Source organism: Chiloscyllium plagiosum, chromosome 18 (genome assembly GCF_004010195.1).
Source record: "Chiloscyllium plagiosum isolate BGI_BamShark_2017 chromosome 18, ASM401019v2, whole genome shotgun sequence".
NCBI classification, from domain to species: domain Eukaryota; kingdom Metazoa; phylum Chordata; class Chondrichthyes; order Orectolobiformes; family Hemiscylliidae; genus Chiloscyllium; species Chiloscyllium plagiosum.
The window spans coordinates 26,712,454-26,722,599 of NC_057727.1; the positions used below are offsets into that span (position 1 = coordinate 26,712,454).

Genomic DNA, 10,146 nt, shown 5'->3' on the forward strand with positions numbered 1-10,146 from the left:
AACAGTGAGGAATGAAGACAGACAACACACACACAGCCCCCTAGCAAAGCGAACGCCTTGCCTGGTTGGTAGGCAGGCGGGAGGGCCTTGGCCCGGTAAGGAGGAAGGCGGCGCGGTATCAATAACAATCCAGCCGCCAAGGCGCCGTCGCCCCAAGCCGGCAGATAGACGAACACACCTATTCGCCTACCTTCCTGTCGCCAGTTCTCCCCCTCCGTTATTTGTGAGTGAATGAGGCCAGCCCCTCCCCCTGGTCGCTAGGCAGCTGTACCCCCAGAGCGAATGACGGAGCCGGTTCCCAACGCCGAGCTCGCGGGGCGGGGGGGTGCAGGAGACGGCTCGGGTCACGTGACCGGGCGCTGGGCGCTGGGGGCCGGGGGTGGGTAACTTCTCTGTTCTATCACTTTACAGGGACCACAGCAAAACAAAACAGCAGCAGTAGCCTGGAAAGCCGTTTATCAGGAGGATGGAGTTAAAGTTTACCCACGCATTTGTATCAGTTGTCATAGCAACAATAAATTAGCAATTAATTTTCACTTGAACAAATACAGAATGCTGGCCGCATTAAGTCCCACCATAGACTGACTATATGATGAAGGAAGTAGAATTAGCAGGGAATTTTGAAAAGAACACGGAAATGACATATTAGGGACATTTCTTGTATATTTGCACTGGGATTTAACACTGGCGTCCAACAATTTTATCTTATTCACTGACAATAAACTGGCAGTGTAAATCCTAGTCCTAGTCCTCCCTATTCCTCACTTTCTCCTAGTAAAAAAATCTGCAGTCCTCACTTTCTCCTAGTGTAAATCGAAAATAAACCTGACACTGCTTGCAATGTAGGTCTCGGGCAACACTACACTTGTTATGCAAGTGGATTGAGAGTAGACATCCAGAACAGATTGTAAACCTTCATGATACTCTAAACATTTAAATGTCTAACCTCTAGAAATAAAACGAACCATCACGGATACTGAAAACAGTTAACAAAAACAAATATTAATGGAAAATCTCGACAAGTCTGTGCAGAGAAAGCAGAATTAAGTCTTCTAGTTCAATGTTCCTTCTTCAGAATTAATAGCATCTCGGATAGGTCGGGGAGAAGTGGAGTGGGGTGAGCGGACCGATGGAGCCCTGAGAGAGAGGTGAAGAGTTAGGCAAAAAGACTGTTGATCGTGTGGGGGGAAGAAGAAAAATTGATAATGTGAACCATGAGTGGGTGAAAAGAGGTTGGCTGTGCTGATAGAAGCCCATTGTCCTGACATGGCTTGAGTTAGCATTGGTTTACGAAGGGGAAATCGTGCTTGACTAATCTTTTGGAATTTTTTGAGGATGTAACTATGAGAGGGAGAGCCAGTGGATGTAATGCACCTGGACTTTCAGAAAGTCTTTGATAAGAAGATAGGAAATTAGTGAGCAAAATTAGGGCACATTGTATTGGGGGCAAAATACTGACTTGGATTGAAAATTGGCTGGCTGATAGGAAGCAAAGAGTAGTGATAAATGGGTCCTTTTCGCAGGCAGAGACCAGTGTGGTACCACAAGGTTCAATGCTAGGACCACAGCTGTTTACAATATACATTAATGATATAGATGAAGGTATTAAAAGTAACATTAGCAATTTCCTGATGACACAAAGCTGGGTGGCAGGGTGAAATGTGAGGAGGATGTTATGAGAATACCAGGTGACTTGGACAGGCTAGGTGAGTGGACAGGTGCATGGCAGTTGCAGTTTAATGTGGATAAATGTGTGGTTATCCACTTTGGTGGCAAGAACAGGAAGGCAGATTACTATCTAAACGGAGTCAAGTTAGGTAAAGGGGAAGTACAACGAGATCTAGGTGTCCTTGTGCATCAGTCAATGAAAGCAAGCATGCAGGTACAGCAGGCAGTGAAGAAAGCTAATGGCATGCTGGCCTTCATAACAAGAGGAATTGAGTATAGGAGCAAAGAGGTCTTTCTGCAGCTCTACAGGGCCCTGGTGAGACCACACCTGGAGTATTGTGTGCAGATTTGGTCTCTAAAAATGAGGAAGGACATTCTGGTTATTGAGGGAGTGTAGTGTAGGTTCACGAGGTCAATTCCCAGAATGGCAGGACTATATATGTTGAAAGATTGAAGTGACTGGGCTTGTATACACTTGAGTTTAGAAGGATGAGAGGGGTTCTGATTGTGACATTTAAGATTATTAAAGGATAGGACACTCTGGAGGCAGGAAGCATGTTTCCTCTGATGAGTGAGTTCAGAACCAGAGCGGTATGCTATTTAGAACAGAGTTGAGGAGAAACTTCTTCACCCAGAGAGTGGTGGATATATGGAATGCTCTGCCCTAGAAGGCAGTGGAGGCCAAGTCCCTGGATACCTTGAAGAAAGAGATGAATAGAGCTCTGAAAGAGAATGGAATCAAGGGTTATGGGGATAAGGCAGGAACAGGATACTGATTGTGGATGATCAGCCATGATCATAATGAATGGTGGTGCAGGCTCGAAGGGCTGAATGGCCTACTCCTGCACTTATTGTCTATTGTCTATTGGTTAAAGGACAAGGAAGGAGCTATTCGGGTTCTAAAATTATTGAACTTGATCTTGAGTTATACAGCACAGAAACCATGTACAACACTGCTGGTAACAGGTCTCCAGTCCAAAAAAAACCCTCCACCATCATTCTCTGTCTTCTACTGTTAAGCCAACTTTGTATCCAATTGACAAGCTCACCCTGAATCTCATATGATCGAACTTTACTAATTAGTCTATCACGTGGAACCTTGTCAAAGGTTTTACTAAAGGCCAAGTTAAAGAAAAGAAACTGTTGAAAAGAAGTTTTGAAAAGCTATACCATTTGAACTGACATGTTATGAGGGAGTTAGGGTTCTTTGAATTATACCTTGTTAGTGATAAACTCAGAGCCTGATTGATACAGTAATATCATAAGACCATAACAAATTGGAACAGGAGCAGGCCATTTGGCCCCTGTGCCTGCTCCACCATCAATAGGATCATGCTGATCCAACATCCTCACATCCACTTTCTTGTTCTTTCCCCGTAAACCTTAATTTCCCCTACTGGCATGGGCAGACACACTTATTAAATTTATTCTTGTGGGATGTAGATGTCACTGGCTGACCAGCATTTATTGTCTATCCCTAGTTGCCCTTGAGAAAGTGTGGTGAGCTGCCTTCCGAACCATTGCAGTCCACCTGCTATTGCACAATGCCATTTGGGAGGAAATTCTGGTATTTTGACCCAGTCACAGTGGTAGAACAGTGATATATTTCCAAGTTAGGATAGTGAGTGGCTGGGAGGGGGATCTTAAGGGTTGTGGTATCCCCATGAATCTGCTGCCCCTAGATGGAAGTGGTCATTGGTTTGGAATGTGCTGCCTGAGGATCTTTGGTGAATTTCTGCAGTGTATCTTGTAGATAATACACACTGCTGCTAATGAGTGATGGTGGTGCAGGGAGTGCGTGCTTGTGGATGTAAGGCCAATCAAGCAGGCTGCTTCCTCTTAGGACAGTGTCAAGCTTCTTGGGCCTTGTTGAGCTTTTGGTCAATGATAACACCCAGGATGTGGATATTGGAGGATTCACTTATGGAATCACCATTGAATATGAAGGGGCAGTGGTTAAATTGTCTCCTATTGGTGATGGTCATAGCCTGGCATTTGTGTGGCATGAATGTTACTTGTCACTTGGAAACCCAAGCCTGGATATTGTCCAGATCTTGTTGCATTTGAACATGAACTGCTTCAGTATCTTACGAGTCATGAAAGGTGCTGAACATTGTGTAATAATCAGCTAACATCCCCACTTCTGATGGAGGAAAGTCATGATTTGGAGATGCCGGTGTTGGACTGGGTTGTACAAAGTTAAAAATCACACAACACCAGGTTATAGTCTAACAGGTTCATTTGGAAGCACTAACTTTTGGAGCACTGCTCCTTCATCAGGTGATTGTCAGGTGGAGGGGAGGTCATTGATGAAGCAGATGAAGATAATTGGGCCGAGGATACTATCCTGAGGAACTCCTGTAGAAATGTCCCGGACATGAGATGACTGACCATCAACAACCAAAACCATCTTCCTGTCTGCCAGGTATGACTCCAACCACTGGAGAGCTTGTCCCCAATACCTATTGATTCCAGATTTGCTGGGACTCCTTGATGCCACACTTGGTCAAATGCAGCCTTGATGTCAAAGGCTGTCACTGTCACCTCACCTCTGGAATGTAGCTCTTTTGTCCATGTTTGAACCAAGGCTGTAATGAGGTCAGGGGCTGAGTGGCCCTGGCAGAACCCAAACTGGGTGTTACTGACCAGGTTATTGCTGAGAAGGTGCTGCTTGATGACATCTTCCATCACTTTATTGATGCTCAAGAATAAACAGGTGGACAGTAATTGTCTGGTTTGGATTTGTCCTGCATTTTCTGTACAGAACATATTGTCCACACAGTTGGGTAGATGCCAGTGTTGTAGCTGTACTGGAACAACTTGGCTATGGGAGTGGGAAGTCTTTAATAAGTTTGCCAGAATGTTGTCATAGTCCATATCCTTTGCATTATCCAGTACCTCCAACTGTTTCTTGATATCCCATGGAATAAATCAAATTGGCTGAAGACTGGTATCTGTACTGCTGTGGTCTACTGGAGGAGGCCAAGACGGATCATCCACTTGGCACTTCTGGCTGAAAATTGCTGCAAATGCCTTATCATTCACACTGATATACTGGGCTCTTCCATCATTGAGGATGGGGATATTTGTGGAGCCTCCTCCTCCAGTGAGTTGTTTAATTGTCCTCCACCATTCTCAATTAGATATGACAGGACTGCAGAGCTTAGATGTGATCTATCAGTTGTGGGATCACTTAGCTCCATCTATCACTTGCTGCTTATACTGTTTGGCATGCAAGTAGTCCTGTTCAGTAGCTTCACCAGGTTAGCAACTCATTTTCTGGTATGCCAGGTGCTACTCCTGGCATGTCATCCTGCACTCTCATTGAACCAAGATTGATTCCATGGCTTGGTGGTAATGGTTGAATGAAGAATATGCCAGGCCATGAGGTTACAGATTGTGCTGGATTGTAATTCTGCTGATTTTGATGGCCCACAGTGCCTCATGGGTGCCTAGTCTTGAGCTGCTAAATCTCTTAAAAGTCTGTCCCATTTAGCACATTGTTCATGCTACACTACACTGGAGGTTATTCTCAAAGTGAAGACGGGATTTTGTGTCCTCAAGGACTGTGCGTTGATCACTTTTACCACTACTGACATGGACAGATGGATCTGTAGCCAGCAAATTGGTAAGGTCAACCTTGAGTATGTTTTTCCATTTTGCTGGTTCCCTCACCACCTGATACAGACCCAACCCAGCAGCTACATCATTTAGGATCTGACCAGCTGAATAGTGCTGCTGCCAAGCCACTGTTGATGGTAGATATTGAAATCCCCCACCCAGACTACATTTTGTGCCCTTGCCATCCTCAGTGCTTCGCCCAAGCATTGTTCAACATGGAAGAGTATTGATTCATCAGCTGAGGATGGTACCTAGAAATCAGTGGGAGGTTTTCTTGCCCATGATTAACCTGAAACCATGAGACTTCATGGGGTCTGGAGACAACGTTGAGGATTCCCAGGGCAACTCCTTCCCAACTGTATATCAGAGTGCCTCCACCTCTGCTGGATCTGTTCTGCTGATCCGACAGGACATATCCAGTGATGGAAATGGTGGTCTCTGGGACATTGTCTGTGACATATGATTCTGTGAGTATGATTATTTCAGGCTGTTGCTTCACTAGTCTGTGAGACAGCTCTCCCAATTTGACCACTAGCCCCCAGATGTTAATAAAGGACTTTGCAGGGTTGACAGGGCTGTTTCTGCTGCTGTCTTTTTCGGTACCTCGGTTGATGCCAGATGATCTTTCCAGTTTCATTCCTTTGAGACTTTGTAGCAATTGATGCAAATGAATAGCATGCTGGGCCATTTCAGAGGGACACTGAGACAATGCTGTGTCACATGTAGGCCAGACAAGGTGAGGATGGTAGATTTCCTTCACTGAAGGACATTAGTGAACCAGATTTTCTTTTTGAAAATCGACTATGATTTCATGGTCATCAGTAGATTCTTATTTCCAGATTTTTTTAAAATTGAATTCAAATTCAACCATCTGTCATGGAGGAATGCAAACGCAGATCCCTGGATTAATAGTCTAGCAATAAATACCACTAAGCCATCACTTTCCTTGATAATACCAAGATACTTCAGAAAGAATATTGCGAAGAACATATAAGTAATTTACAGATGAATATAGATAGATTCATTGAGTGAATTAAAATGTAGGACATGCAGTACAATGTGAGAAAATATAAAGTTGCATACTTTGGCAGGAATGATACAGAAGTAGAATATTTCAAAAACCAAAAACAGTTGCAGAATTTTGAGATGCAAAGGGATTTATGGTGCTTGAGTTGCAAAAAGTTAACATACAGCTATGTGGAGGTTCTTGTAAAGCAACAACTTCTGGATTTAGAAGCCAATGCATCTGAATACCAATTGCATGTATGGACCATCTGACCAGATATTCAAGTCCCACAAATGAGTAATTTTTTTAAATCTATCAAATGGTCTCCTATGCTGCATTCCTCTACATTTCTAAATTAAAATTAGTTAATAACTAGTTCAAATTACATGCTACTCATGCCATTCCGATTTGATTGCTGATTACAGCCTGATATTTGATCAAGCTGTCTTACAATTCATATTAGATTTACTCACCATGTCATGTAAACTATAAGCATAATGTTTTGCTCTCTTTATTTTATACATGTCTTCTATTCATAAATTGCCTTAATTTGTCTTTTGTTCTTTCAGTGAAAATGAATAAAACTTTCACATTTAGCTATAACTGTTAAATAAATGTTCTGAACACTAAACCAATGTTTGCTACCATATGACATTAAACATTTTAAAGTAATCAAAAACATCAAATAATTCACTAGCAAGTTTTCTTAAGGATAATAACTATAAATTCAATGTTTCATTGTATCACATTTAGTAAACCCTAGTTATTAAACAGAAAATGGGCATTTGTGGAAACATGAGAATGTCATCCCTAAAAGCTGACCTGTCAAAGTTGAATAATTTATTTTAATTGTGTAAAGATAGGTGTTTCCTTTCTCTATAATTTTCTTCCCTTTTAGTCTTGACTTCCCTGAAGCAAATGACTCATACTTGGGATTGGTACCGTTCTTCAGTGCCTTTCCCAAGTGAGAATTGTTCTCATGTGAGCTGAATAGTGAGGGTTTAATATTAAATTAACAGGGAATAAGTAGGTTTGAGTTAGCCTTCCAAGTTTACACTTGGGCCAATTTTAGTCCCTGTAAAAGTCAATGGAAAATAGAATCAAGCTGGATATAAAACAGATGGCCAAACCACCAAAGTCAAACAAGTTAGGTTAAAATTTATCCCTGCACAGCAGCCAATGACTTGTTCATGGGGAGGTGAGTTATCACAGTTAATTCTCACAATCCTGACTTGAATCACAGTCACAGAGTTAGGAATCTCAATCAGGCTGTCCTTTCCAACTCATTAAAATTGTGATATGAAAACCAAGTTTTGCTCCTCAATGACTGTCCTTGATTTATATTTATTAGTTTAACATAAACCAGAAATCAAACGTGAGACAACTGTGATTTGTGTGGCATTTTCCAGTATTACAATTTCTTTGAAATCCGGAGTCCAGGAGAATTTTTTTTATATTCACTCATGGGATGTGGGTGTTGCTAGCTGGGCAGCATTTATTGCACATCTTGAGTTTCACTTGAGTAGGTGGGGTGAGCTGTCTTCTTGAACTGCTGCAGTCCACCTGCTGTGGGCTGACACACAATGGCATTAGGGAGGAAGTTCCAGGATTTTGACCCAGCAACAGTGAAAGAATGATGATATATTTCCAAGTCAGGATGGTGAGTGGCTTTTTTTAGAATGAAACTTGAACATGGTGGTGTTTCCATATATCTGCTGCCCTTAGCCTTGTAGATGGAAGTAATCATGAGTTTGGAAGATGCTGTCTGAGCTTCTTTGGTCATTGCATCTTGTAACTAGTACACACTGCTGCTCCTGAGCACCAGTGGTGGAGTTAGTGAATATTTGTGGATGTAGTGCCAGTCAAGTGGGCTGCTTTGTCCGGGATGGTGTCAAGCTTTTTGAATATTGTTGGACTTGCACTCATTCAAGCAAGTGGGGAGTATTCCATCATGCACCTCACGTTTGTCTTGTAGCTGGTGGAGAGGCTTTCAGGATTAAGGAGATGAACAACACCCTGCTGTGTTCTTAGCCTCTGATTTGCTCTTGAGGCCACATTTATTTGGATACAAAAGTTCAGTTCCTGTTCAATGGTATTCTCCACTCTGTTGATAATGGGAGATTCAATAATGGTAGTGCCATTGGATATCAGGGGGTGGTGGTTAGATTCTCTCTGATTAGGAGTGATCATTGCTTGTACTTGTGTAGCATAGATATTATTTGCCACTTGTCAGCCCATTTACTGCATTTCACCATGGACTGAGTCAGTATTTTGTTATGCCTCACTCAGGTAACTTGCTGGAAATCAAGCTGCACTCTTCCCAGAGTTGTCACAAAAGTTTAAGATTTTATAGAAGTTCTTAAAATTTCCCAATTGACCTATCTTTTCGTCCCAGGTTGACAGAAAACATAGGCCAGATTTCTGTATTTAACAAGAGTGGCTATTTATTACAAATAAATAGATTCTAACAACAGATAAACAATTATGAACCATTGACTTATTTCTCCACTACTTAAAACTCTAATGCCTTTATAAAACTCCCTTATAGACGCATACAAACAGGAGACACAATGGGTGTTATGGGTGGAAGAAAGGCCAGGAAGACATTTCAATGATATCTGTCTGCAGGATTCACTCAAATGATCCTTTTGGCTGATCAGAACATGTTGCTCCTTGAGAGCCCTCATACAGTGCATGAGCTATGAGCCCCAGAAGAGCACAGGAAAGCAATCCCAGAGCATGTGGGGAAGCAGACCCAGAGCATTGCTCAGGCAGTGAGTCCTGGGTGGAGACTGACACAGGTGAGGCAGTTCTGGCACTTACCTTGGTGCACCTGAATGCCAGTACAAAGCAGACTGGGGCTTGGGGTGGAGTGGGAATGACTGTTGGACTGGGGTCTGGCGTGGGTGGTCAGACCACGTGCAGAGTCCCTGCGCTGAGTTGTTACACTATAATGTCTATTTGAAATTTCTTACCTTACTGTAATATCAACCCTTTAATGTTGTCCTATTTTTAACTCATTTTTCAACTCTGTAAGTAATGCAACTACTTTTATTCCTCTGCTGTATTCAAGAATTATACTTAGGTACTTGTACCTGAGATGTCGCAATAAGAAGGCAGACATTGTAAAAGGTTTTCATTGTACTCCTACAATGAAGTACATGTGAAGATAAAAAGATAATATATTGGAAATTGTATCGTCCTTTTTCAAATATTTTCACTTGATTGTAGGAGGCATAAAGTGGCTGTTCGTACGAATAAAGTTGCTGTCTTTTGATTAAGGATCATAGCTTACAGCAACTAATGATGGAAAATGATATTGGTTTTCTTTACGTTTGAGGTGGTTTTTAGTGCAGCTAAAAGAAACAGCTTTATGCCTTTCAGACATCTAATGGCTTTTCTTACCTTCACGCCTACAAGCTGTTCAGCTACCTGGGAGCCAATTACATACTTGTTGGCAGTGGTGAAGATATGGCAATGTTTGGCTGTGATGAAGAACCTTATCATAGAACAAAAGGCAGGCAGATTGTGTGTGAGGAAACAATCATACATCAATATCACTGCACAGCACCATCAGAGATGGTGCATGTGCTAGCAGCTCATGCAACAAAGACTGTCCATGTGCTTGCAAAGCAAGGCAATGTGTGAAAGGGAAAGGGGAGACCTGCAAAGTGGGGTGGATTCTAGGCAGTCAGGGATCACCACCATATTTGAACATCATAGAACATTACAGCAAAGTACAGGCCCTTCAGCCCTTGATGCTGCACTGACCTGTGGAACAAATAAAATTTGCTTCTCAATTTCCTGCTGACTTTTGGCGGGCCTATATTACAATCCCAATAAGGTGATAA

General features: G+C 42.3%; 1 protein-coding gene across 5 annotated transcripts in view; it reads right to left on the reverse strand.

Moving 5' to 3' along the window:
• The window catches only part of ptpdc1a (protein tyrosine phosphatase domain containing 1a), a 146,209-nt gene extending 145,900 nt beyond the window's left edge, over nt 1–309 (reverse strand). For all 5 annotated transcript variants that reach the window (XM_043708008.1, XM_043708011.1, XM_043708012.1 and 2 more), the window contains exon 1: nt 191–309. The gene's annotated coding sequence lies outside the window, so the exon portion shown is untranslated. The remainder of the gene's footprint in view (nt 1–190) is intronic.
• Between the last annotated feature and the right edge of the window lie 9,837 nt (nt 310–10,146).